The sequence below is a fragment of the Aquila chrysaetos genome, chromosome 22 (assembly GCF_900496995.4).
Source record: "Aquila chrysaetos chrysaetos chromosome 22, bAquChr1.4, whole genome shotgun sequence".
NCBI classification, from domain to species: domain Eukaryota; kingdom Metazoa; phylum Chordata; class Aves; order Accipitriformes; family Accipitridae; genus Aquila; species Aquila chrysaetos.
Genome location: NC_044025.1, coordinates 828,048 through 855,956, shown reverse-complemented (window position 1 = coordinate 855,956; position 27,909 = coordinate 828,048). Strand labels below are relative to the sequence as shown.

General features: G+C 60.9%; 2 long non-coding RNA genes across 2 annotated transcripts; both read left to right on the top strand.

The window, feature by feature from the left end:
* Positions 1–1,691: 1,691 nt before the first annotated feature.
* On the top strand, positions 1,692–7,664 carry LOC115334471. The gene is made up of 3 exons (XR_003921129.2): positions 1,692–2,058; positions 2,779–3,475; positions 7,335–7,664. It is a non-coding gene; the product is annotated as an uncharacterized LOC115334471 (long non-coding RNA).
* A 19,238-nt stretch (positions 7,665–26,902) lies between these two features.
* On the top strand, positions 26,903–27,909 carry LOC115334276. Its single transcript, XR_003921079.2, has 2 exons — positions 26,903–27,111; positions 27,582–27,909. It is a non-coding gene; the product is annotated as an uncharacterized LOC115334276 (long non-coding RNA).

Genomic DNA, 27,909 nt, shown 5'->3' with positions numbered 1-27,909 from the left:
CCCAAGGGTGCCGAAATGGCAGCGGGGGGCCACCTTCCCCAGCATGGCCCCCTGCTGCGTGCTCTTTAAATGCTGAGCCAGTGGGAAGGCGGCAGTTCCCTCACCCGGGGTCGGAGCGGCAGCAGCTCCCTGGGGTGGCGAGGGAAGCGGGGGGCAGGTTTGCCAGCGCTGAGCGTGGAAGGTAATTAATGAGCATCCTGCGCTGCTCCCCGCTGCGCCTCCATCCCCCCGGGTATCCCTCGGCCGGCAGCGCGGGTACCGCCTGCTCCTGCTGGCGTTGAGGGCTGGGGGACCTGGCGGCACGGGGCCTTGTTAATATTTTAGGAGTTCTTTTGTCCGCAGGGGATGGGGAGGCTCGCTCGCAATCGCCTTTCATCTCCGTGAGGCCTCAGCGCGGGCTCCAGCCTCTTATCTGCCGCCTCCTCGCCGCTTCACTACAGCCAGCTTGTTATGGGGCTTGGTTTGCTCCTTTTTTTTTTTTTTTTGGGGGCAGGGCTGGAAAAAAAGCCTGGCTGCTCCTGGCCAAAGGGCATCCGCCAGCCGAGCCGGCGGCAGCTGCCGGAGCATCCCTGCATGCCTCCTGCCTGCCTGCTGCTGCCCCTCAGCCGCCTGCTTCTGGGCTGGAGGCACCACCCAGGCAGGGCTCTGCCAAGGGGCTGGGGCTGGATGCGGCCCCCATGGCCCCAGGGAGGGCTCGGAGGCAGCTGCTGAGCCTGGGCACGCGTGGGTCCCCGTGATGGCAGGGAGAGGGGGTTTGGGGGGTGTGTGTGCACTGCCTGTCAGGTCCCTGGCCACGGGTGAAGCTGGGGTGGGATGCGTGGGGGGCCGGCTGTGCCCCAGGGCTGTGCTGATGGGTGCATTGAAACCCTGTCCCCCGTGGGGATGCCCAGTGCGGCCGTGAAACACCAGCCCTGGCACTTCCCGGCCGGCTGGGATGGGGCAGAGACAAGGGGTAGAGCCGGGTTGGTGCAAGGAGGAAGAGGGTGATGAAGGAGCAAGTGGCTGGAGGAGGAAAGGGGGGCTGAGCTGCATTTCTGCTCCCCCTGAGCTGGAGAGTGCAAGCAAAGCTGGGAGAGCGGTGGGCGCCCTGGGAACAGGTCCGGCTCAGCCCCGGGGCTTTTTCCAGCCATGCCCCACAGACGGTCCTCTCTTGGTCCTCTCTTGGTCCTCTCCTTGGTCCTCTCCTTGGTCCTCTTGCCAGCTTGGCTGATGCCTGGCTGTCCCCAACTCCCACACTCGTGGCATTGGCCCCTCTTGGCTTCCCCAGCCAGCGTTGCTCATGGTGCCTGCCCTTTCCTCGGTGCTGGTCCCAGATCACTGAGCAGTGTGGGCTGCTTGAGGTCCCTGGTTGGGGTCCCTGGGCACTGTCCAAGTGACACCCCCACCCCAATCCCCACCATGGGCTCTGCCGAGGACAGTGTTGCATTTCTCTTGCTGAGTCAGCCCATTGTCCATCCCTTGTGTCACAGAGGAACAATGCAGAAGGACTCACCTTGCCCTGGAAGAAACCCAACCCACGTGCCTGGCCATTTCCAAGTGTGGGGAACAGCCCTGGCAAGGACAAGATGTGGCTGCCCACATGTCTGTCCCAACCAGAGCCGGACACGTCTGTCCGTCCCTTTGCCCAAGCAAGAGCTTGGGTCCCAGGAGGAGATCTGGCTGAAGGCCTTCAGGGGACTTTGCTGGCTGTGTCCTGCCAGGGCTGACAGCTTCTTCCAGGGGAAGGTCCTTCACCATCACCCAGTGATGTACGCCGGGGTTCAAAGCTCCTCCATCCCACACCCACACCAGCTGCAGGCACGCTGCGGGGGACCGCTGCCGTCCCCCGGGTAGGAAGGCATCCCTCCCGGTGCTGGCACCGCTGCCTGGTCACCCCAGCTGGCAGGCCAGACTCGGGGACCACAGGGACGGCTGGCGCCTGCGCTCAGGAAGGCAGTGAGCTCACAGGTTTAATTTTCTCAAGGCTTCGTTCGGCTCTGACATGTGATCCTCGTTACAGGAAGGACGCGGCAAACACGTCGTCCCCTGAGGCTTCCTGGCTCGACCTTGTGGGAAGAGGTAAGAGCACATGATGGCTTTTCCTCCCCGCTGGTGTTGCTTCCCACAGCAATTTAATACCTCCCTGATAACGCAGGCCAAGATTCAGGCACCATTAAAAAAAAATAAAGAAGCGTCTGCTGACAAAAGTACACGTCCTCCGTTGAAGTCCCCCCGTGTGGGTGTGCACGGCTGGCCCCACGCCGCGGCTGGCCGGTGCTGCCCATCGCTAGCGCCAGGCCTGTCCTTGTCCCCTGGCAGGGAGCGTGTTCCCCCAGCCAGGGATGTGACGCCCTCCCGGAGAGGCGAGCGGGAACGTGGGGGCTCCCAGCGCAGGGGCTGTCACCCTTGGGCTCTGTGCCCAGCGGAGGCGGAATGGCCACCGGGCCCATCTAGGACAAGGTGGGAGCTGTGGCAGCTCTAGCCCACCCCATGGCGAAGCTGCCATCGCTCCCCCCAGCATCCCAGCCATCCCCGTGCGATCCCACCCAGCCGTCCCCCCAGGGCACATGCATGGGGTCTTTCCCCAACCCTGCGGCAGCTGCAGGGGAAGGGCTGGGATGCTCCTGTTGGCTTTGCACAGCACCGAGCGCAGCCGCTGACCTTGTCGGTGGACCAGCACAGGCAGCAGGGATGGGGCTCACCTTTGGATGAAGCAGGACTGGGGATGGGCTCGTCTGCCCAGGCATGGCCCTCCAGGCTCGGGTCTCCGGGCTGGTCTGGCCGTGCATGTCTCTCCAGGTCCAGGTCTTTGTGACTCCGTGGGCTCAGTCCCCCAGGCTCTGCTTGCTGAGCTCGGTTCTCCAGACTGGATTTCCCAGGCTCCTTTCCTTGGGCTCAGTTCCCCGTGCTGACCTCTGTGAGCTCTCCAGGCTCGGTTCCTTGGGCCTGGCATGCTGGACATGGCTCTCCAAACTTGGGTCCAAGGGTATGGCTCTCCAGGCTCGGCGAGGTCTCCAGTCACGGCTTGCTGGCGGTGGTTCTCCAGGCTTGGTTCTCCAGGTATCACCTGCTGGAGGTGTCTCCCCAGGCTTGGTGTCTCTGTGGTGGTTCCCCAGCAGGCTCTCAGGGCTGGGCTCCCTGGCCAGCCCGGTGCCAGCAGAGGGCCTCCCTTACCCAACAGAGCACTGCGCTGCCACGAAATTATAAAACACATTATCTATTTGGCAAAAGTTTATGCAAGGACCAGGAAATGGGCTGGAGTTCATTCTCCTCCAGAAGACCGGAGACAACGTGTCGTGTCCCCCCCCCGCTTCTTTTTTTAATGCCAGCACTCGAGATGCATTAAAGCCACGGGAGTGTTCATCATTAAAATGGCAATTGCGAAGCGAGGCAATAAATTTAACATCATAAAAGGCACTGGGAGGGTCCCGCTCATCTGTTGCTCTTCAAAGAAAAGTGTTAGTTGCTTCTGAAAAAAAAAATTGGGAAGAAACAGGTGAGACGGAAAGGGGTGGCAGCCCTCCCCGGCTGCTGGGAAGCTGCAGGGGAGCCGGCGGTGGGGCTTTGGCCGGGGAGACGTGACCTTTTGGGCTGCCCACCTTGGGCTGGGGGCTGCTGGGGAAGGGAGAATTCGGGCTGTGACTTTTTGCAGGTGACGGAGAAGCGCGGCTGTACTGCCCGGCAGCTCTCCCCACCGGGGTTTTCCTCTGCGGGTCTGTGTGTTGCGGGGGGGGGGATGAGCAGAGGAGAGAGGCTGTGTTGTGAACATCTCCCCTTCTGCTGGGTGGGGTGGCTCTGTCCTCTGCCCCAGCCAGCCGGCAGCAAGAGGGGATGTGAAAAACCGAGCAGGCAGGGTGAAAATCAGGCAGGGACCCTTGCTCTTCCCTTAACTGCTGCGGCGCCTGTGGGTCCCCCCGGCTGGCGGGAGCTGCCCTGGGCTGGGACCACCCGGCTCCCACCGCCAGCACCCGCCGCGCCGGCCCTTGCCGATAGTCATCTCCAAACGCCAGGCTCCGGCAGCCGGCGTCTGCCAGCAGAATTAGCCATCGTATTGGAACCGTTTGCTAAATAATTCAGGAGATTTCTTTTTTTTTTTTTTTGCAAGAAAGCTGTTTTCTTTTCTTTTTTTTCCTTAAGGTCGTAGTATTTTCCAAGCTGGGTTTCAAGCAGGGGGGGAATGGACACGCTCAGGCAATACCGCCATGTGTTTACAGCTCAGCTCCCGGCGTTATTTAGGGATTGTAAAACCACAGCAGCTCGCTCGCTCCCCCTCTCTCGCCGCAGCCAATTTTTTTCCTCCATGCGGCTCTCATTGCAGCGGCAAAGGTCAACCCTGCTCCTTTGAAAGCAGCACACCCCCCCCCCCCTCCGTTATCAGATTTAGGAATCCTAGGGGGAGGCTGAAGCTGAAATGCAGGCAAAGCCAGCTGGCCGTGGCCCGGCGAGCAGGGGGTGCCGGGCGCTGGCCAGGGGGGGACAGTCTGGCTGGAGGGTGGGAAGGAAGGATGGAGGTGGCTGCTGTGGGAGGCGGAGGGTGGTGGGATGAGCCCCCGCGCCCGGGCAGCACGGGGGGCAGCAGGGCTGGGAGGGCCGACAGCAGCGAGCGCGTGAATAATGGGGGCGAAGATAATATAGCTGATTAGAGGAGGCTATTGCGAGGAGAAGCTGAGCCGGTCTCGAGGGGGGGGGTGGTTGGACTGCGAGGATAAAAATCTCCGCCAAGGCGAAGTGAGCGTGGCTCTGGGTTGGGGCGCGGGGTGGATGGGTGAGCCCCACAGCAGAGGGCTGGGGGTTGTGGCAGAGGGGGGAGCCCTACAGAAGAGGGTTGGGGGTCACAGTGATGGGATGAGCCTCGTGGAAGAGGTTTGGGGTGGGGGGTCACAGTGATGGGATGAGCACCATGGCAGAGGGATGGGGGTCACAGTGGGGGGATAGGGCCCATGGCAGGGAGCTGGGAGCGGGCGGACCCCTGGGGTGCCCTGGGGTCTGGTGCGGGGGTGGGAGCTCTGCCTGCGGCTGGGCAGCGGAGGGGCACAGCCAGCCCTCTGCCCCCCCGAGCTGGGCAGCCCAGGGGCACCTCAGCGAGGCTGGGCACGGGGATGGCTCCCCATGGGGGCACGGCCATCGATGGGGTGACCGGGGGACGGCGGAGCAGTGGCTCTGGCGGGTCCCTGGGGAGAGGGAGCGAAGCAGGAGGGAGCAGAGGAAGGGATGAGGGCAGAGCCCAGGCGTGGGGCAGGACCCAGGCGTGGGGCAGAGCGTGGGCATGGGGCAGGAGGTCCTGGTAGTGCTTCAGGCAGCCGGCAGCCCTGGTGCCGGTCGCTCCCCGGAGCCGTTCCCCGCTGGCCTTGCCCTAGCCCAGGCACCGCTCACGCCTTCAAACTTTGCCAGCGGATGGTTTTTAATTAAAACCAGAAGACGTTGCTCTGCGCCCCGGCCCTTTAGGGATGACCACTGCTCACATCCTCCGCCTTTGGTCTTCCTGGCTGCACAGCTTGACGTGGGGAGATGAAAGTCCCCCCCCTGCCAAAAAAGCACCAGAAAAAAGGCGGTCGTAAAATCACGCCGCCAAGACGTCCGCAGCCCAGGGTCCGGTGAGGTGCTGGCTACCGTGAGCCGTGGCCAGAGCTGAGCGACAGCCTGGGGAGTGGGGCCGTTGCCTTCAGCCCTTCTAAAAATAACAGCTCAGAGCGCGGCGAGCGCCGGGCGCCTAACTGGAACCAGCTTTCCAAACTCCCAGCTGGAAGCGGCTTTCGAAGCCTACACCAGCCTTTCTGGGAAAGAGCAATTAAAAATAGCGAAGGACTGAAAACGCCGTCCCTGCTGCCCATCCTGCCCCTGCCTGGGGAGGACACGGGGAGCCGGGTTTGGAGGGCAGGTGTTTCCCCTTGCTCGGCTTGGAAAGACCAGTGGGGCCTGGAGCACTGGAGACTGGGCTGGAGGAATGTCATGGCGGGGATTCAGCCTCCCTGATCCCAGGAGACTAGGGGCAGCGGGGCCAGGGTACCCCCAGGGAGAGCTGCTGGGGCTATTTCAGCATTTTCCCCAGCCAGTTGTCAGCATGCTTGAGCTGGAGCTGGCATGCAGCTGGGGCCGCATCCAGGCTGGAGCCCAGAAGGGCAAAGGCCAGGCTGTCCCTGGGGGGGGGGGTCGGATAGAGCAATATCCTGCAGCCCCCCTTCAGCCGGCTGGGGTGGGAGGATGGCTCTGGGGCCGGGCGAGGGGCTCTGAGCAACCCACACGGGCTCCAGCCCACCCTCTTTGGGGCTCAGCCCCACCACTCCTGCTGGTGCCCACGGCTGGGATGGGTGCTGGAGATGGCCCCATGCAGGTCTAGCCGGTGGCACCTGCCCGATGCCCTGTGCCAAGCTCGTCACCTCTTTAGTGGATCCTCCATTGCACCGGCGTGGACCCTGCAAGCCCAAGCGCTGCTGCCCGTTGTCCCCCCTCCCGCTGCACGCCCAGCTCCACGCTCGCTCGCCTTTTCCGCCACCAGCCTCGCAGCTCAGTCCCTCCCCGGCTGGGGCTGGCTTGGCCCCTTGGCTGGGCACCCTCCCGGGGGTGCAGGGCTGCTCCGCGCACCCGCGCTGTCACGCTTTCCCCAAGCTGTGGGTCGCCTGCCACGGTCTGCCTGTGTTTCCTTCCACCTCCCTAATGAGAGCAAACGGGGCCAGGGCAGAGCCCCCGAAACTCCTCCAGCAGCGGCTCCCCTGGCGTTCGTTTCCTCTCCGCTGCGTTCGTCTCGTTACGTCCTAATTCCCTAACGAAGGGCCATGAGAGAGGAAGTCTTGCGGAAGCCCGTCCTGGCAGCAGTCTTCCTGCCACCAACCCGCGCATCGGCTCCAGCAGAACATGATTTCCTCGGGATCGGACAAGACCTAGTTTGTGTATTTGGACTGGCATAAACCACACAGCTCTCCTTCCCCTCTTGATTGAACAGGGCCCCACTCATTCTTCTTCCCATTTTGCATTTATCAAAGTCGCAAACGAGGATGTCCCACGGCCTCCTTTAAAATACTGGCAAAATGCTAATTTTTTCCCACGCCATCAGCATGCAGTGGATTTCGAGGTGCCTCTGGGCATCCCACGCGCTCCCTGTGTGCCGGCAGCCACCACCCGAGTGGCTGCTGCTGGTACCTGTGTCCAGAGGAAGTCTTCCTGGTGCCTGTGGGGATGGTGGTGTTTTGGCATCATCCTGGGATAGCAACTGTCCTGTCCCAGCGGGGTTTCTGAGCACAAATGTGAATATCCACCATCACCAGTTCCCCTTAGCAATGCGTTAATGCCCCCATCACCTCTTCTTTATCGCTGCTAGGGAGTAAACCCTCACTCTTTTCCTTTTTTCCATGGTCCAGGTTGCTCCTGCATCCCGTGGCTTCCCTCACCACCTTCTTCTAGCTCCTGCAGACTCCTTTTCCTCCCTCATCGCCTGATAACGGCCTTCAGATCCATGAGAATATGGGGCGATGATCCATGCGTGGAGCCGTGCGAGCCCCTCGGGGCTGGGGCAGGGGGACGGAGGAGGGACAGATGAACGGACACCACCGAGGTTGTGCAGTTGGCGAGGAGCAGATCTGCCACTGCTTGGCGTGGTGCTCAGCCTGGCTGCCTGCTAGCCATCCCTGCCAGCTTGATCAATGGATGTGCTGCCACTTCTCAGTAATAAAATCCTTCCTCCACATACATATATGCACAATCAGGGGCTTTTATTGGGTTTTTTGTTTTCTTTTAGAGCCAGCCGTGTCCACTCAGCGACACCGGAGACACCGAGCAGACAGAGCAGCGTAGGCAGGTCTTCTCTGCTGCTGCCGCAGGACTGTGGTGTCCCGGTGGAGATGGATGCACACGTGAGCGGGTGCAATTGGGTTGCGTGTGAGTAACGAGTTTAACAGTCTAGAAGCCTCCTTCGGGGATGTGGAGGAAAAAGCAAGGCCTTGCAAAGTGGCAAGCACCGGGGTGTCTACGGGCTGGGAGGCAACCCCATGATGCTCCTGGCTTGCTGCTTGGCTGGCTGGGGTAGCCCAGCAAAGCTCAGGAGAACACGGGGATCTGCCCCTGCACCCTTCCCTGAGGAATTTTTGCTCCTGCAAAGAGCCAAGGGAAAGCCCAGGGCAGGGGGGCTCAGCTCAGCATCAGCTGAGCTGGATGCTCCAGAGAGGATGCCCCGGGGGGATGCGCGATGCCCCGGGTGGGGGGGATGCCCACAGTAGTGATGGTCCTGCAGGTTCACAGGTGGCTCACTGGGAAGAGAGGCAGCTCACGGGGGGCTCCACCAAAAAGGGAGATGAGGCTTCTCCCACCTCTCCGGTGCTCGCTGCCTTCCCGAGCATGGCTCGGCCCCGCCAGGTGAAGCCAGGAAGGCGTCAGGCAGCCACACAGGCTGTGCAGGCAGGAGCACAGCAGGGGCGGTGGGAGTAGCATGGTGGGGGGCCCAGCTGGTGCGTGGGCCCACAGAGTCTGCACAGAGGAAGGAGAAACAGGAAAACGGCTTCTTTAAATCCCTGGGCTCTGGGCGCCGTGGGAAGGCAGGAGTGGGGCAAGGCAGGGAGGGCAGAGCCCGAGGGGAGCTTCTGGCCCAGGAGGGGATGGAAAGGCAGCGTCCAGGCAGGGAGCTGGGCAGGAGGAAGGCAGAGCCCTCGGGGCTGGACCAAGCTCCGGTGACCGAGCTCCACCGGTGACCACGGGCATTGCCAATGCAGCCACCGGGCTAGGAGCAGGACTCTCCCAGTAGCCCACAAACCCCACTGGAGCTTGGTCCCCAGGAGCCACCAACACATAGACTAAGCCCCTGCATCCCTCCACAGCCCAGGGTGGGGTCCTGGGGGCGAGGTGCAGGCAGGAGCCCTTTCTTCTGGAGCCACCGTCCTGCCCTGCCCAGGGAGGTGCTGGAACCTGCCCAAGGGAACAGGATCCCACTCCAGCATTTTCAGACCTTCTGGGCTTGGATCCTGGCTCCCGACGGACCTTCTGGCTTGGGGGGGCAGAGCTCCACCTCTGCAGGGCTGCAGCGGGAGATCTCTTCCAGACCATTGGGTACGTGCTGGGATGATATGTGTATGTCCCATGGAGGGGGGCACATTGCTGATCTCGATCTGCTCTTCTATACATCCACATACATCCACCTGTCCATCCCTCCCTCCTGTTCAGCACCAGCTGTTTCCCTGATTGAAAGCGATGGCCAATGACAGACTCCTCCATTGGCCCATGAGTGCTGATACCCATTCCCGAGGGGACGGGAGCACCTCTGAGGAAGCACAGCCTGCTTGCTGGTAACCAAAAGAATCTCAGCTCTGCCTAAGGAGCGTCTCTCTGGCTGCTTTGGAAGCAAAGCCAGAAGCCCAGGGAAGCTTGGGTGCTCCTCACCATGGGATGGTGGTCAACAGCTGGAGCTGGCCCTGCAGCGGTCCAGGGGCTTGCATTTTGCGTTAAGACATCCAGCACTGAGAAGACATCCAGCATGCCTGGGACATGGAGAGAGTCCCTGTACAAGATGACCGCTTGGTAATACCTTTGTCTTCAGAGTTGCCAGCTCGGCTCCTTGAGTGTGTCACCACATCTGCCTTGCGTCAAGGGGTTCTCTTTCCTTCCACCACAAGGAGCAGGACCCTGCCACCTCCCACCTGTGTGGCTTTCTGCCCACGGAGGAGCCGGTCCCCCAGGGCAGCTACCCCCAAGAGCCGCTGAAATGCCATGAGCGGGGTCACGACATGGGCAACCATTTCTCAGGACGGCAACTCCTGGGGGCAGCAGCCAATGGTGGGTGGACTGAGACCGAACCGTGAGCTGGGCTTGACCAAAAGGGATCGTTTCAATGAGGTGCAGGGAAAAATGAGCCGGGGCGGGAATCCTCCAACCACAGGAGACAGCGGGAGAGGGCTGCGGAGGAACGGCAAGGGAGGAGGTGGCACCCTGAGAGAAGGAGCCCATGTTGGTGGGAGGTTAGAGGGGGGAAGCTGCCACAAGGTGTGTTTAATTCCCTGGATGGCTTCAGCAAAGGACATCCTAGCAGCACGGCGCAGTTTCTCCCAGCTGTGCTTGTCTGCAATACAGCCATCCCTGCTTCCCCAAAATACTTGGGAGGGCTGGAGTAGGCCAACTCCACCACCCTCATCGATGCTGCAGGGAGCCTATTTTAAGCCTTGCTAACGTAGGAGGATTAAATTTGGCTGGCTGAGACACGTCCTGCTCCCAGCTGTCCCCCAGCCTCCCCTGAGGTTGGCAGCTCTGCTGCAGGCACAGCTCATGATGCAGGAGGCTGCCCTGGACCTCCAGGGTCGGCTGCCCTGCACAAGGGGAACCCAAAACTGGGGCATCTTCTCAGCCGCAGAGGCCCCCGGCTCGGGTTGACGGCAAAAATTCTTCCAGGCGTTGGCGTCAACGACTTGACCTGCGGGAACCTGGTGGGAAGCACTGTGGGATGAACCCCAGCGATACCGATGGGTTTGAAGTGAGCTGAGGTCTCCAGCCCCATGGTCCCCTCTACAGTGCCCTTACTGGGGGGAGCTGAGTAATGGGGGAGTCCATGCCTTACCCCTCCATCCCGGCGAGGGCAGAAAGCCAGCCCTGGGGCTGCCTGCCCCTGCCCTGCCTGCCAAGGGTGCAGGTGCCCGGGGACCCCTGCCAACTCAGTGATCCACCTCCGCAGGCATCGGGCTCCCCGCGGGCTGTGCGGTCCTCTCGCTTGCCCTCACTCCTCTGGACCCCCGCATATGCTACATGTTCCTGGTCAAGTGTGTTGTTTTATTAATTTATAGAGCGCTTGTTGCTGGAGGCCTTGCAGAAGAGCCTCATGGAAAATTGCATTTTGCCTGCGCAGATTTATCTGCCCGAAGCCTGCAGTGTGTATATTTAAGCGAGCATCACACCCAGCTATCGCTGGCTGCATTACCAAACGCCGTCTGGAGGTTGGGCAGCGAGGGACAAATGTTCGGCCGGAGGAAATGAGGCAAGCGGTGGAGGGGAGAGCGCTGATTTACACCCGGCGGGGCAGACCACCATCTCCTCCCGAGCACTGCACCGGCCTCCGTCGCTGATTCCTGCTGCCACAGGGAACATCACTCGATGGCTCTTCCTCCGTTTGCTCATTTGGAAGACAGGGGGTAATAATACCCATCACCTATTTGCGAGGCTGTTGTGAATTTTCATGAGCTACCATCTGAACGGGGCTTTGAGCAGGAAAACTGCTGTATCAGCTCTAGGCAATGATAAACAATACTCAGCATTTACATATTCAAAGCACTTTGATTAACTCTTGGGGTTTAAGGACTTGAGTCGATTCCCACCCGACCGTAATGGCAGCTGGACGGGGTTAGTGGCGGCACTGGGTGCGAGCTGGGGGGAGAGCTGGGGCTTCACCATGCCGGGCAGGGCCAGGGGAACCCCCCTGCCAAAGTCCTGCAAAGCCCCTCCTGCCTTAAATCCCTGCCTGATAAAGGAGAAATAAATAAGGCTCATCCCTGCCTGTGGGAAGGGGCAAGATCCCGTGATGTGAAGCGGGGGAACATGGAGTATCATCGGTTCTGCTGCAACAGCTGTAACCAGGTGTTAAATAGCTGTGAAATTCTAACCTGATTCATACAGGAGTTGCCAAATAAAGGGATTTTTCTCTTCCTTTTTTAAAAAAAAAAATTAGGGGAAGATGGGCCTATGCCCCCCCTAATGCAAAGCGCTGTAGATACGGTGTGACTTCCTCCCCAGCTTGCCTGTTAATGCCACGGGGGCAAAAAGTGAAGGAGACCCAACCCAGGAATGTGATTTATCATTTTATTCAGCAGATTTTTTTCTTTCTTCCCAAGTGTGTTCAGTCCCTTGATTTCAAATGCCGCCTCCCCCGGCCCCCCGCCCCACCCCATCCAGCGGATGATCAGTCTCCCCCAGGGTGCCTGCTGCAAGAGGATCCTTCAGCATTATTATTAAAATCACTGTAAAACAAGAGCAAAACCTGGTGAAACTTTGGTCCTGCCATCACCCAGTGACTTCAGATCAGGCAGTGGCCAGGGGCTGCCTGCGCAGGGGAGGAGGTGTCCGTGGGGAACTGCCATCTCCCTGGCTAAAAGCCTTCCTAAGCACTGCCGAGCCACCCCGTCAGCTCCTTCTGCCATTAATTAAAGGCACTCTCGGAAAAAGTAGCTCTCCCTGCTCCAGCGCTGGGGGACAACCGTCATCCTGCACCGCACGATTTCAGTGCATCCCCCCACCCCGAGGCAGACAGGGAGATGCTGCTACGATGTCCGACGCTGTCGTTTTACACCGCCGCCGTGTTCGTGGCCTTGCAAATCCGGCACTGGCTGGGAAAGATAAAGGGCAGAGACACAGCCATCCCTCCCGGGCGGTTGCAAGCGGTGAGCTGGGCTGCGCTGGCCGTGGCGCATGTGCACTGTGAGCCAGCCTCTTTGGTTTCCTATATTAAAAAAGGTTTCCCTGCTGCCAGGAAGGAAACTTTGGGCAACGTCCCCTGTGCAGCAGCCTGAAAGCAGCAGCCGGAGCGAAGCCCTCGCCAGCTCTGGGGACGGCAGATGCTCAGAGCTGGCAGGGTTGGGGCGAGCGTGGGGGTCTGCATGGGCACAACTGCTCCGGTCCTTGTCCCAGCGCTGGTGGCCGGTCGTGGAGCTATTTGTACCTGGCGGTGGAGACACCTGCGAGGAGCTGCGAGGCCCAGGGTTATGGAAGGAGACCAGCGGGAGGGCCAGATCCTGCTGCCGCATCTGAAACGGCTCTGTGAATTGGGGGAGGGAGAGACCCCCAAGCCAAATATCCCAACCGGTGCCTTCTGCCGGAGGGAGGACCTGGGAGGACATGGGGGTGGCCCAGGCTGGGTTTGGGGTACGGGGCTGATCCCATCTGTCCGCGTCCCACTGGGACACAAGGACACAGTGACGGGGCAGCATCGCCCCAGCAAAACCCGCTGCCGGCTCCCGTAGTCCCGGGGGCCCGTGTGCCCCCTCCCTCCCCTCCCAGCCCCCCCCCGCCGCCCAGGCGGGTCCTCCCGGGCCTGGCAGGACATCCCCGGGGCTGGGCTCTTGCCGTTCCTCCCCCGCCCGGTCCCGGGGGCCGCGCATCCCCGCGGGCGGCGGGGCGGCTTCCCGCTGACCGCCCCCCCCCCCGCGCCCTTCGGGCGGTCCCTTCCGCGGGGGCGCCGGGGGAAGGATGCGGGCGGGCGCGCCCCGGGGAGCCCCCGGCGGGCTGCGGGGCGATGCCGAGCGGGGACACCGGGGGGGACGGGAGGGGGGACGGAGGGGGGACGGGACGACGACACCGGGGGGGGGGGGGGGGGGGGGGGAACCGGGGTGCCGCGCCGCGGTGCCGCCCGCGCCGCGATCGATCCGCATCGACCGTCCCCGCCGCGCTGCTCCACTTTCCAGCCAATGTCAGGCGGCGGCGGCGGCGGCGGCCCGGGGAGCCCCGCCGGTGGCACCGCACACCCCGCCTGGCGCGCCGCCCGCGCCGCGCTGCCCCGAAGAACCGGCCTGGACCGCGCCGCGCCGCGGAGCCGCACCGCCGGGCCGGCAGCGGAGGAGCGGGCGGCCGACGGCCGGGCACCCAAGCGGGCACCGGGCTGGGCACGGCGCCGGGCGCTCAGGCGGGCACCCAAGAGGGCACCGGGCTGGGCCTGGCACCGGGTAGCCGACTGGGTACCAGACTGGGCAAACAACCGGGCACCGGAGCAGGCGCGGAACCAGGCACAGAACCGGGTGTCGGACCAGGCACTGCTGCAGTGGGCACTGAAGCGGGTACGGAACCAGGCAAAGAAGTGGGCACCGGGCTGGGCAGCGCTGTACCGGGCGCTGCTGCACCGCATACTGCACCGGGCACCAAATCGGGCATCAAACCAGGCAAAGAACCAGGCGCTGCAGCAGGCGGCGCTGGGCCGCGCACCGAACCGGGCGCCGAACCTGGCACTGCTGAAGCAGGCACTGAACAGGGCATCGGGCTGGGCAGCATCCTGCCAGGCACCCAGCCAGGCACCCCATCAGGCAGAACCATGCTGGCACTGAACCAGGCAGCACCGGACCAGACACTTAACCAGGCACAAAACCTAACCGGGCACCGTGCTGGGCAGCACCGTGGCAGCACCAAACCGGGTACTGCCCCACCAGGCACCAAACCGGGCACTGAACCCAGGCACAGTGCCAGGCGGCAGCACACCAGCACCAAACTGGGCAGTGCCGTGCTGAGCACCACACTGGGTATTGCCACACCGGGCACTGCACCGGGCACCATGGCACCGGGTACCATGGCACCGGGTACCACACTGGGCATTACTGCGGTAGGCACTGCACCAGGCTGCGCTGCACCAAGTGTAACCACACCGGGCATAACCACCGCGTCGCACTGGGTGCTGCACCGCAGCGGGCATCACAGTGGGCACTGCTGCACCAGGCACCACACTGCTGCCGTACACTGCACCACCATCCCGCAGCATCACCCTACACCAACACCCTACACCACTACTCCCACGCTGCACTCCCCTCCTCCAGTCCCACCCCAGCACCCCACCCCGTCACCCACTGTGACACTGTGCCAGGTGCCTACCCTGCTGCCCTTCACACTTGCTCCCTGTGCCAGCAGACCCCTGGGAAGGTGCACGTGTGCCCCCAAGGACACCAACACCGCAGCTCTGTCCCCTTAGCACCCGTGAGGGACTGCTCCTGCACCTGCCCAGCGCTGCCACCCCAAGAGCCTGTCCTAAGGGTGCAAGTGCCACCCACTGCCCATGGTTAACTGGGTGCAGCAGCAACAGGTCTGCCGTCCCTGGGCTGCCAGGACGGGCTCAGCAGTACCCCACCACCCTTAATTCCTTTGGGATTTTGGGAAGGGGACCGACCCGCGGAGCCGGAGGCTTTGCCTGGCTTTATCCCAGCGGTCCCCCCCAAGTGCCCGTGGCGCCGGTAGGGTGCCGTGGCTGTCGTGCAGCTGCAGGAGGATTGCCGGCTTGCGTTATTTCCGCGATAGCGCCGAAATATGTCCAAACACTGCCTCCATTATCTCCTCCTCGGTTCTCGGCGCAAGCGGGAGAGCGACCCGAGCATGTTTTGAAACGCAGCCTTTGCGCTAGGTACACAAACCGGCGACTTTAGCTTACCACGGAAACGCTCGCCGCTGACTTAATAGAGCAGCTTTTGATTGTGTGGGTAACGCTTTCGAAACCCTCCTGCTGCTCGCCTCAACCGCTTTACAACCGGCAACGCAAACAGTTGAAAAACAAGGCTGGCCAGAGCCTGATTTGAAATAAGCTCCTAATAAAAGTCCCACTGGAGGAGCTGTGCTTCAACTGTATGTTAAGATGAGAGCACCGGTGATGCGTTTTTCGAGGCATCCTTTGTGACAAAGCCGGGGAAGGAGGACTTTTGAGTATCTAATGCTGCCGCACTGAGAACTTCAGAGGATGGTTTTAAGGAGCAGTGAGTAGCTGGAGGGACAGGGAGAAGTGTTGGGAGCAGCAGGAAAGGTGGGAATCTGGGGGCTCCCAGGATGGGTTCAGAGCCGTGGAGCACCTGCCCCCACCGATGGACCTCAACCCTGGGCTGGCATCACCCATCTCCTGCTGGGATGCCCCATGCCGCTCCCCGAGGCCAGCAGTGCCCCTCCAGTCCTGGGGGCAGGCTGGAGAGGCTGGCTTAGGTTGATGGCCCGTGAGGGACCATGCCAACACTGTGGCAGCGCAGGGGGAACCCTATAGATCATATAGTCTATTGGGTAAGTGCTGTGCGCACCCAGTCTTCTCAGCGAGAAGGCAATGGGTGACAGCCAAAGCAGACAGCGAGGAGGGCTGGCGGGTCCCAAGGGTGGGTCGGAGCACCCCAGATGTGCCATCATCACACGTGGCTGCGGCCAGGGGAGGTGAAGCCGGGACCTTGGGGTAGCTTTGGCAGGTGACTCAGTTTCCCTACACCGAGGCCGGCGGGGGGGCCCGGCAGCCCCCGCCCGCTCACCGGGAGGCCGGTGGCAGTGGTGGCAGTGGTGGTGGCCGTTGGGCTGGCAGGCGGGCGGTTGCAGAGGCTTCCTGTTTCTGCAGGATCCGGCTGGCATTGTGCCGCACAGCGAGGGGGGCAGAGCCTCTTCTTGCACCTGCCCAGAGCATCTGCTAGGGAGAAAATCTCCATGGCAACTCTGCCGGTTCCTCCATCCCTGTTCCACAGGGGACAGGGGACTCTGCCTCTGCCTCTCCCCACGCAGCCGGGATGTCCCTACAGTGGGGACAGGCCACTGGTGCCCTTGGAGATCGGCTTCTGGGAAAGGAAGGCTTTGCTGCGGGGAAGACCCTTGCCATGGAAACCTGCTGATCCCTCCCTGTGGGGGCTCCAGGTCTCAGACCACCAGCGATGGGAGGTGAGCTCTGGGATTCACCAAATTTAGGGGGTGGTTCCCCACTTTGCTCCCAGTTTCAGGGAGGGCAGACGATTTCCCATCTTCCCTGACACATCCCATCAGGACATGCCAAACCTCCCTGTGTCTCAGCTGGAGTTGAGACCTTTGCCCTTTCCAAAGTGTGTGTGTATGGAATTTTGGGGAAGCAACATGAGGTCCAACGGGGCCAGGGCTCCTGAGCCTGGAGCTAGCAGTGAGCCCGGCTACAGGGTGCAAAGTCCACACCGCTTGTTTGGGCATCCTGCCCTGGGACTCCTGATGGGGGGGGTGCTGCCCGTCATGCAGAGCCCTGGCATCTCCCCCTCACCTCATACAGGTGCAGGGGAAGAAATGGGAGATGCTCTCTTGGGCGTGGAGGTCCTTTCGTGCCTGGTGTCCCTTTGGAAGCTGAGCAGTATGAGCAACCTCAGGCAGCTCCCATGAACCCTGAGCACCCATCGTCTCGCTCTGCCCTTGCTACAGGGGCTCTCTGAGAAACCGTGTGTCCAGGCTCCATGAGCTGTGGGCGCTGGAAGGGGCCACGGAGGAGGTGGGAGGAGATGGTTTTCAGCCGAGGCTGGAGAGGAAAGGGAAGGAAATGAAACTGGAAGCAGCATTCATGAGGGCTACAGAGGCTGTCCTCACATCATCTGGCCCTGCCATTTATAAAGGCACAGATCCACCAGGGGAAATACTGGGTTTTTTTGAAGGCCTGGAGCGACTCAGTGCCTTGCAAACCCTCTCCTGGATTCCTGGGTGACTGAGATGCTGGGGAATAACCCCAACGAACCAAAGGCCACCAGTCCCACCAGACCCCCTGGGCACCTGCCACCCCTGCAGTCCCAGCCTGGCTGGTGGTGGTGCCTTTTCTCCTAATTCCTGGGACAGCCGAGCCCCAGGGGATACCCTCTCCATTCCTTGCCTCCTTGCTGAGCCCGTTTCCCAAATCAGCTGCTGGAAACCCCCAGTCTGTGCATTTTTAAAAGGGGAAAGCAAATTGCAGTGCCAAGCAATTGAATGAGGGAAGCCCAACCCTCACTCTGGATGAGGGTAGGACCATTTCTCAAATGCGGACAGATTGCCCCACTACAGCGGGATGTCCGAAGGTTTCATTTCTGCAGCAAGGATGCTGCCAGTCCTCATGAAGACAGGCAGCTTCTGCCCCAGAGGGTTTGCAAAGGGAGGATAAGGAGTGGGACAACTAAAGGAAGTTAGTTTTATAAAGGTGGGAAACTGAGGCACGGGATGATTTAGGGACTCAGTCAAGCCATGTGTGACATGGTGGTAACTGGTGTCGAATGCAGATGGCCCGAATCCCAGGCTCTTTTCTGAATTGCTGCTGAATTTTCCCAGAGGCAAAAAATAGCAATTTTTGATTGCCTCTGAAGCACCCGTTGAGGATGCTGAGCCCTCAGGAAGGGGGAGCAATTAGTGGAAAGGCTCCCAGGACATCAACGTGAGCATGAGGAGATGGTCTAGCTGGGGGGGGGGGAGCAGGGGACAGAGATGATGTCCTCCTCAGGACCATATCAGAGAGGGGTATTTGGGATCATCTGTGAACTGGAGCGAGTGTCAGCAGCCAGATCTCCGTGGAGCATCTGCTAGGGCACACAGTGGTCCCCTTCCAGGAGGTCATTCATGCCTGGAGAGCTCAGGGCAGCTTGTACAACCTGCTGGTGCCACCTGTAGATAGGGTCCTCACTGGGACAGTCTCTGTGCCCATCCCCAGACTGGCCCAGGAGCGTGCTGTGGCCAAAGCAGCACCGAAGCACCACTCCTGGGATGAGGACCCAGATGTTCTTGGACCCATAAATCTGACCCCACAGCCAGGGCATTGCTTGAAGGAACCTGGTTTCCACCTCCAGGCAGCATTTGTCCCTTCCTGGGGGCCGTGCTGGTGGGCTCGAGCCAGGTGCTAAGGACCGGGTGCCCCTTATCCTGGCTGCTTGTGGGACACGTGCGTTCTCAGCCCAGCGTTGCCCCCGTCCCAGCTTACGTGCCAGGTGGTGGAAGAGTTTGGCCTTTGCTGCGGGCAGAGTGAAGCACTTGTTGAGAACCGCCCATGTGTGAAGATAAAATGAAGGGAATGTCACGTCCGGGCGCTGCCGTCTCCAGGAGCGGCTGAGGGGGCCGGGACGCGTTGGAGGTCAGCGCCGCTGGTGCCCGAGCAGCACGAGGAGCTGTGATGGGCCGAGCCTACCGGCTTCACCCCTCTCAGACATCACCTGTGCGGTTCGTGCAGAGCAGGAGGACACCAGGAGCTCCCCAGGGGCGTCTGAGCCCCAAACCCTCCCGTTTGCCCCACTGTGGGCTGTGTCCCTCCCGTCCCGCTGTGCCTGGACTCCAGGGGAGGTCCCCAGCTGACTGCGGAGGGTCTCATCCTGACCGGGCGCTGGGCTTTTCAAGCGGGTCTGAAGTGGAGAGGAAGTGCTCTTGAAAGCAAAAGGTGCCATGAGCTAGCCCACGGTCGGGTGGCACCGGCACCCGCCGGCTGGCTGGTGTACCCGCTCTGAGCTGTGCCGGTGCTCCTGGCCGGGAGGAGCTCGGATGCTTGGGACCTAGGCAAGGGCTGGACAAAATGTGCTCATCACCCCGATTCGGACCAGAATCTGCTATTTTAATCGCTGTGACCTAATGTTCTGTAGGTGCCTTTGAAAATAGCTGGAGGGCAGTTGCAGGGGCTGGGTTTCAGCAGGGCTCCCGAACCGGAGCCGTGACGGAGCAGCACCACAGTCCAGCAAACAGGGCAGTTTGACAGAGAAACCCCGAGGAACTGAAACTGCTGAATGTGGAGCGAGGGAAAACGTTTGATCCAGATAATGCCAGAGCACCGGGTCGCTGCAGAACGTGAGAACAGGAAAAGATGGCAGAGTCCAAGGGAACGATGCTGAAGTCATCTGCGTTAAAAATGGCACCAAAATCAGCCTTTTCCTGTGAAATAATTTGGCTGGAATGAAATTGTTTTTCCTGATGGCAGCCAGCTCCTTTAGGGGTTAACTGCAGCCCTGTCTAGAGAACTGTAAAAGGTGTTTCCGAAATATTTCCACTGCCCCGTTGTTTTTATGGCCAGGAAAGGCAGGGCAGGCCTGCCTGGGCAGGAGGGGGCTGCCGGCTGGCCATGCAGATGGAAACCAGGTTCAGGAGAGCAAGTGGGAATTTCAGGCTGGGCATCGGGAAAGTCACCCAGCAGTGGGGGTGGATACAGGAACAGACCTTGCCCCATCGATGCACCCCAGATGCCATAAGGGTGACAAATGGTCCTCCCTGGCTTGGGGAACAGTGTGAGGCTGCTCAGACGGAGGTGTTGGGGTCAGCTCTGGCCAGTCGCTTTCAAGTAGGGTTGTGGAGGGTCTGGAGAGCCTGTGGATGGGGTTGGGTTTTATTGGCGATTGTGGAGTCACATTCAGCCAGCCTAATTCTCCTGCCCTTGCCTGGTGTTGATGGCTGAGACCTTCATGAGTCTCACACAAGGGAGAGGATGGAGACATACCACACCCTGCTGACGGTGGATGTCAAGGTCGAAGTGGGTAGAGACACAGAGGTTTGCAGATCTGAAGGCCACAGGAGATGCTGTGATCCTGCCCGGATGCTCTCCTCCATGTGCCCTCGGCTATTTGACTTCATCAGTGTGCCCTTGGTCAGGCTTGGACACATGCGGGAGGCAAAGTCCTGAGGGATACAGAGGGTGCTGGCCATTGGCGTGCTGGACACCCCAGAACTCACCCCAAAAAGCACGTTGCAGAGAGCGTGGCAAGCAGGCGAGCTTTGCTCTGGCCCATGCCGAGCATCCAGGAGGTTCCCTCCTGCCTGATCCCTCCTTTCAGCCACCTCCAGCACTGATGCTTGTGCTGCGCTTGCTCCCTCCCGCTCTCCTGCGCAAGCCTTGGCTGCCCCTCTTCCCCGTGCTTTCAGGCCAGAGAGGTTTCCAAGTGCTTTATGCTTAAGCTCAGGCCCAGAAATTTGTGTCCAGGCTGCGGCAAAGCAGCAGCAGCCAAGTCTGATTTGGGCAAAAAGTATATTGAATTCCCTGACCTGTGCAGTACAGGACGTGAAATGGGAAGGCGGCCGAGGAGTCGCCTCTCCAAAGCACCTCTGTGTTTGCAAGGGTGTCCCCAGGGACCCCAGCTGGGACGGTGGCTGGGTGGGGGGGGCGTGCGTGGGCTCCGGGCTGCACTGAGGGGCATCCCGGGGTTAAGGATAAATGAAGGAAAGACGTGACGTTTTGTGATGGGAGTTCTGCAGATGTGTGGCTCGTGGCCGGGGGCCGGCTTGCAACCGTGTGCGCGGGTGGCTGGCAGGAGCAGGCACTCAGTGGCCAGGCTCACCCGGCCAAGTTGAGGGGAATTTTTATTTTCGCTCTGAGCCTTTTCTCGCTCTCAGAAGTAATGAAATGCAGGAGCCAGCATTAATGCACCATTAAGACTGCAAATTTCAGCACGCAGCCATCAGGAAATGCAAATACTCGGGTCTACCATCAGCTCTACCTCTGCTGTGACAGCGGAGGAGAGGGCTGGCACGTGGCTGACCTTTGCTACCGTGATGAAATCCCCGGTGATGCTCAGCTTCTGGCTCTTGCCTCCCTCCCCTAACTCTTTGTCTTCCCCCACCTACGTCTGGGATCCCCCCTCTGCCAGCCCTCGGGGGCACAGGGCAGAAGCGGGTGGCACAAGGCGGTGGTTGAGCTCATCTGTGCTCATCCGTGGAGGGTCTCCCTTGCTTCGGGACCCTGTACCCATACCTGTGGCTTGGGATACTCCCGGGGGCCTGGGGTTCCCAGGGGAGTGGGATGGGGGGAGGCAAGCTGTGCTATGGGTGCTTCAGCTGTGCAGGGATGTGTCCATCCTCAGGCCACCAAGGGTGACAGCCTGAGGAAGAAAAAGAGAAGGGCTGTCAGCGGAGGAGGCTGCAGGAGCCGTTTCTGCAGCCAGTGAGCACCGCCTGTTCTACCTCGCGATTGTACTGTGCTTCGCTGGCAGGGACCTGCTTTTCCATAAATTTGGGTGGAAGGGAGAGTTTGGCAGAGCCCTGGGCTGCAGGGAAGGATTTATGGCTGCTCTGTGTTCTCCTTGCAGGGCTGGGACTCCTGCATAAATGCCCCGCGGGAGGAGGAGGTGGAGGAGGGAGCCCATGCTGGCATCCATCTGGGGAACGGGGTCCCAGCCAGCACCAGATCAGGGGAGTAAGGGGGCTGGAGGAGCCAGGATGAGGAGGGACATCCTTGGTCCACCTGCGGGTCTGCAGCAACCGTGGGGCTGGGAGCTCCAGGGCAGTGTTGGGACCCCCATGCTGGGCTGGAGGTGGGTAATGCTGCCCAGCATGGGCACAGCTTGACACCAAGTCTCCCAGCGACGGGGAATTGGTGGGAAGACATCTCGTCCACCTCTGGGAAGCCGTTGAAATCTCCCACGTGGCCTGGCCATGTGCCGTGGGCCCCCGAAATACCTGGAGCACCTCATCCCCTGGAGCACCTCGGGCAAGGCCACTGGCCGCTGCAGGTCCCAGTGGCGAGCACTGTCCTCCTCGAGCAGGCAGCAGCAGGCTTCTAGGTGCATGTTTGCTGACAACCGATGGGTTTCCACCACCGGTCCATTGCCTCCTGCCCGGCTGGCAGCCCAGCGGGTCGTCCCAGGAGCTCCCCCCGGCTCGGGTGGTGCATGCCAGCGCATCCCTCCTGGAACACGTTGAGCCCAGGAAGCATCTGGGGCCGGGTCACGTGGGCGAAAACAATCTCCGACAGCTCCAGCTCGCTCTGGGCTATTAGAGGGGACGAGTTGTGCCGCCCCAGACTGCTGGGAAAGGATGTTTTCCCTCTTTCCATCCAGAGTTTAAGTTTTCCAGGCAGCCTTGGGATGCCAGGAACAGTGCTGGAGCTTTCCCGGTGGAGCCTCGTGGCTCTTTATTCTTCCCGTCTCTCTTGCCCACTCTCTTTAACTTGAAACAAGAGTCGCCCGAGGAGGGAGACGCATCTCAAATGTCCCTCCTCTCTCCTTTGCGGCAAGCGCAAAATAGGTATCGGCCATGTTATATTTCCAGATGGAAACGTGAGGCCTGAGGATGGATAAAGAGTTTTCCAAGGCTTTGGAGCAAGGTGTGGACAGCGCTGAGAATAGCATCGCGAAATCTTAACTGCCAAGCCCTTAGCCTAACCAGAAGGTTATTCTTCTTCCCTTATGCTCATACATATCCATTAGGATGAGACCATATGTGTGAGATGTAGATGAATTTCTTTCCTCTTGACAAGTCCAGTTGGTCTTCCTAGGTAAGGAGATGGTGGTCTGTTCCCATCCAACTCTAGGCTGGCTCTTTGCCGTGATTTCTTGGGTTGTGTTTGCCCCGGAAGAAATGGAGCTACAAGTTGGAGCTTCAGGCCTAGCTCTTCTCTGCCTACTGGGGCTTTCAATACCAGACATTCCTGGGGGGCTGCAGAAGTCCCCCCTGAGCATGGGGTGTGGGTGAGTGCAGGGAAGCCTTCAGCGGAGGAGAGCAGCAAGGTGGGATGGGGTGGTGGGGAGGAGCAGCTGGCTGGGAGCACTGGGAGCCCATCTGGCCCGTTCCCAGTAAGGACCAGTGTTCCCAGCCGGGTCACAGAGGGCTTCCTGGTGAAGAGGCGGCTTCTCTGACAGCAGGAGAGTGGGTGAGAGCTGGTTCCTGCTTTTCAGGTGGCTACACAGGGTGTCTCCCAGAAGACCTTGATGGGACCCTTGCACATCTCAGCTCGGCCAGGAATTTGGTGCTGTCCTTGTAGTTGAACTCTGATGTTGAAGGGTCCCTTGAAGATGAAGCGAGGAGAGATATCTTGGAGGTTTCTTAGGTGGTTAAGGGTGTGATGTGAGACATGCAGTTATTGCTAAGCCCCTAAGCTTCCTTTCTGGAGGAAGAGTCATCTGGACATAATGGGTCCTTTTGACATCTTCCAATCCATTACAGGCTGCAGATCAGTGCAGAGGTGGCATCAGCCTGGATGATGGATGGTGTTTAGGTGATCAAGGGGGGACAGTTTCCTATACCCATAGAGTCAGATCTGTCAGCTTCTTTCAATAGCATTGATCACACATTGCTGCTGATGTCTTTTACGGGCAGTAAATGGGAGCAGAGAGGAGTGTGGTGGGTTTGGGCATTGCTCCAGCATGTAAGAGTCAGCGGGTGTTTGCTCCTCAGGTCTAAGATGGTGGAGCTGGGCAAAGGAGCCCAGCCCAAGCAGAGAAGGTGGCGTTTGAGAGTCCTTTCTGCAAGAAAGGCAGTGCACGGCTCACGTCCACGGCCCTTCTGTCAACGGTGTCTCGGTCAAGGCTCAGCTGCAGCAGCATTGCTGGGAAGAGGGGATGTGAAACGGGGAGGAATGTGTCCAGGCAGGATCTCACAGCGGAGGGACCCACTGCATGCCTTTCCTCAGAGGCCTCATGACTGTGGGCAGTGACAGAGCATCCTTTGTCTGGCAGACCATCTCAGCCTTTCTTGCTTCCAGACAAGGTGCAGACTGGGCGTTCAGCGGGGTGACCCAACCTGCCTCTGCAGGGATGTGATGGACGATGGGGATTTTCACGGAAAGCCTCATAACCCTTAGGGTTAAACTGTGCTCTGAGGTTACCATGCTTCTGGGGCTCCCGAGAGATTAACTTCTTCAGAGCACCCCCCCCCAGGTTGGTGTCCTCGCTGGCAAGTGGCTCTGCTCCCAGGGCTCCTGGTGGGCCAGCTCCTCCAAACTGGGCCCTGCCGTGGTGCAAAGGGTTCCCTGTAAAATGGGTTTGGTCCCCTGCATAGGCAATCCAGAGATCATCTCCTTCTCCTGTGCCCACGGACATAGCTGGCTGCTGGCCCATGTACACCAACGTGTCTGGAGGGATGCTGCCGTGAACCGGGTCTTACGCTACAAGCTCCAGGCCATTGCTTCTCTGTGGTCTTCAATAAAGCACTAACGTGCTCAGATGAGACTCGCCATCATCCTCAGGAACCCAGATTCCTGCTGCCTGCTGAGGCTGCCTGCTGGGAAGGTGTATGGGTAATACCAGGGGTGCAGGCAGCATGGAGGCTGGTGTGCTGGGCAGGTGATGTCCTGGCTGCCATGCCAGTGAGGAGGAGGCCAGCACAGTTTCGATGGTTGCTTCTCCACGGCTCCTGAGTCAAGCATGCCCAAATTAGCTCTTGCCATAAGTAACTTCTGATATTTCCCAGGGAAATCATTTAACTTGCACGTCTTTTTTTAAAATAGCGGTTGCCCTGACCCATCTATGTTTGGTTGTTTGGGTGGACAGCTGCTGCAGACAGAAGCGGTTTGGAAAGCCCCATCTGGCCCCGCAGTCCTGGCAGTGGGGGCTTGTGAGGAGGGACCACGTCAAGCAGGTGTCCTCTCATCCCAGGGACCGGGTCTGAAGGATCCTGTCCCACTACGGGACTGATGCTGGATCCGAGATGGTGACACAGGGCTGGGCAGGAGATGAAACATGGGAGGACACAAGCGGAGCGGGAATAATTTCCCCCGAGTCTGGCTTGCTCTGCATTTCAGCTCCCACCTGAAGGGCAATCACCCCGGTCTGAGAACGGGAGTTTTCATGCTGCTAGTGTCTTTCCCAGACCTGGCTGCTGAGCAGCAGTTTGGGGTGAGCCAAAAATCTGCAGGCGCTAGGAAAGGTCCCTTGTTAATGTGACCCAGGACCAGTGTCCCCTGCCTGGCCGTGCATCATGGCACTTGCCTGTCCCTCTCTCGTTGGCAGGACTCGAGCACCGCTTCCGTAACCCCCCAGCAGCAGACGTAGGCAGCAGGAGCCACCAGGAAGGGATCCGAGCTGCACCGACGTGCCCCAGCCCCGCGGCTGCCTGCCCTGCCTGCGCAGGCAGATGGCTTTTGCAGGGCGCTCCGGATGTTGGAGCGAGGCTATTTTGGACCACGTGGGCGTCTGAATTCCAGGCGAATCCCCGGCTCAAAAAAAAAAAAAAAACCAAAAAAAACCCAATGCCTGCCAGGGTCCCCGGAGGTGGAAATGCTGCAGCTCGAGTGTCCTCGTGGCTCTCCTGCCGCCTGGCACGTAGGCGTGCCTGCAGCTACGCCTGCTCGCCCGGCAGCCCACACGGTCCTCGGCCCCGTGGCAGAGACCCGCCGCGCCTGCTCGCCCTTTTCCCGGCAAAGCCTGCGTGTGCGGGGCGCCCGGATGGCCGTGGTGTCCCTTGGCACCATGTGAGCAGCTCCTCGGCCCCCAGAAAAGGCCGATTTGGGTGGGCATCTTGCCTCGCCTCCTTGCCGCGGGCTGGGGGATGCTCGCCAGCCCCCACGGCTCTCCGTGCCTTGCTCCCCCCCTCGCTCTGCCGCGCCGGGGTGGGAGAGGGCAGAGGGAAAACGGCTTCCTGCCCTTCTCCCAACCGCCGGCGCGGCGTCTGTTTGCTTTGAGGCCCGGGTCCCTCCTGCCAGGACATTCCCGGGCAGCGGCTGCTGCCGTTTGCAGAGGAGCTCGGGGGACAGCCCGGACCGCGGCCCCCCCAGCTGCGAAGGCCAGCGCCACATGCCTGCCCTGCACCCGCGTCCCCCTCCCTGAGCGCCCCGGGGACCCAGGCTGGGCTCCCACGAGGGACGCGAACCAGCCAGCGACCCCGTGGGCAGCGGGGGCTCGTGTGTCCCCCCCGCCCAGCCCTTTCCAGGAAAGGGTGGCCGGACTCTGCGCCGCTGAGCGGCTGCGGCACGTCCCCGGGAAGCGGGGCCAGTGTGAGCCGCTGCGGCCAGCGCCCGCCATGTGGGAGACAGCTGGGGTTAAAAATTAACGCAGACAGAGCCTCAATTAATGGGCGGCAGGGGCTGGTGGAGGGTTATGTGCGGCTCGGGGCACCCCCTTCTTGGGACTCAAAGCTTTTGCAGCTGTGAAGGTGGGAACTCCCGTGGTCCCCCCAGCCAGGGGACGAGGAGGTGTTGTGTCCCCTGGGCTTGGCTGGGCACAGGCAGAGCCCTACGCCCCCGGGGCAGCCGGCTGAGCATGATGGTGGGTCGCTGTGACTCCAAGTGCCCTGGGCATGCTCTCAGAGGTTGGCGCCCAAAAAAATGCCAGCTGCTCAAGCTCCAATTTCTGACACCATCAGGGCCCAGGGAGCAAACTGGTTTTTAAAAAAAATAAGGGGTTTGTGCCAGCCTGACCCTAGCTTGCTGAGGCGGGGGGTCTCCCAGCACAGTATCTGGAGGAGGTTGTCCAGCTTCCCAGTGCTAGGTCCCACCAGGTTTCCCCACCCAAGTAGCTGGAGAAATCCAGCCCCCTCCCTGAAATCAGGGAAGTCACCAAGGTCTGGGGCTCCCGGCACAGTGTCTGGCCGGATTTGGGTCCCCTGCACCAGAAGACGCCCTGTACCCGGTGCGGAGGAGGTGGCAAGCAACTGCCAGCTCTGTAACCCACTTGGATGGCAGCGGACAGGCTGGGGGGAGTGTTCAGGTTGGGGTTGGGTATTTTGGAGCGTGTTTGTGCTCCGGAGGCTGTTGGGACGCGTCTCCCGCTCACGCAGCCTTGGCAGCCCTCCAGCTGCTATCCCATAGTGCCCTGCTGCCACCCGGGGGGGCCATGAACCTGCGTGACCCCCCCCACCGCTGCAGGGTCAGGCTGCCCAGCATCACCTCCACGTCCTGTGTCCCCTGCCCAAGTTATTCCCGGCCCTGTGCTTCTGCCTGGAGCTGGGCAGGGGTCCGGGTTCGCTCCCTGGCTGCGGAGGAGGCAGCACAGACTCCGCTGCAGGATCCTTGTGCCCGACATGGCGGGGAAGATTTTGGCACCAGTTCTGGCAGGCAGAGACCTGAGGCAGCGCTGCTGTCTGCAGGTGGGCCTTCCACCCTGTCCCCTTGCTATCCGTCCCTGTCCCCTGTGCCTTCCATCCCTGTCCCCTGTGGCCTCCATCCCCCATCTACCTTGCGCTGTATCCTGCCCCCCTTGCCTTCCACCCCTGACCCAGCCACACTCCATCCCCCTATTCCCCTCACCCTCCATTCCTGTCCCCCTTGCCTTCCATCCCCATCCCTGTCATCCTCCATTCCTGTCCCCCTCGCCCTTCATCCCCGGCCCTGTCATCCTCCAACCCTGTCCCCCTCACCCTCCATCCTTGTCCCCCTCACCCTCCATCCCCGTCCCCCTCATCTTGCATCCCCTGCCCTGTCATCCTCCATCCCTGTCCCATTTGCCCTCCATCCTCATCCTTGTCATCCTCCATCCCCAGCCCCCTCACTCTCCATCCCTCTCATCCTCCATCCCTGTCCCCTTTGCTCTCCCTCCCCATCCCCTTGTCCCCCACAGCCCCCAGCATGCCAAGGGATAAGGGTCCAGTAGCAGGACAGAGGATCACAGGCTGCATCCCCAGGAGGACGCCCTTGTCCCCGTGCCATGGGGATGTGCCAGTTTGGGGGCACTGGGGGACCACGTCCTCCCCAGGGCTGGAGCACTGGGTGTCGGGCAGTGGGAACCAACTCGCGGACGCTGGGGAGCCTGGAGATTTGCTGGGCAGCGCTGGGCTGGAGCCCCAGCTTTGCTGCTGCCACTGTGAGCGAGTCCCTGCTTGGCTCCGTGCCTCAGTTTCCCCTCTCTTAGAGAGACTTCAGCCCTCAGTAAAGGCAATTTTCATTCA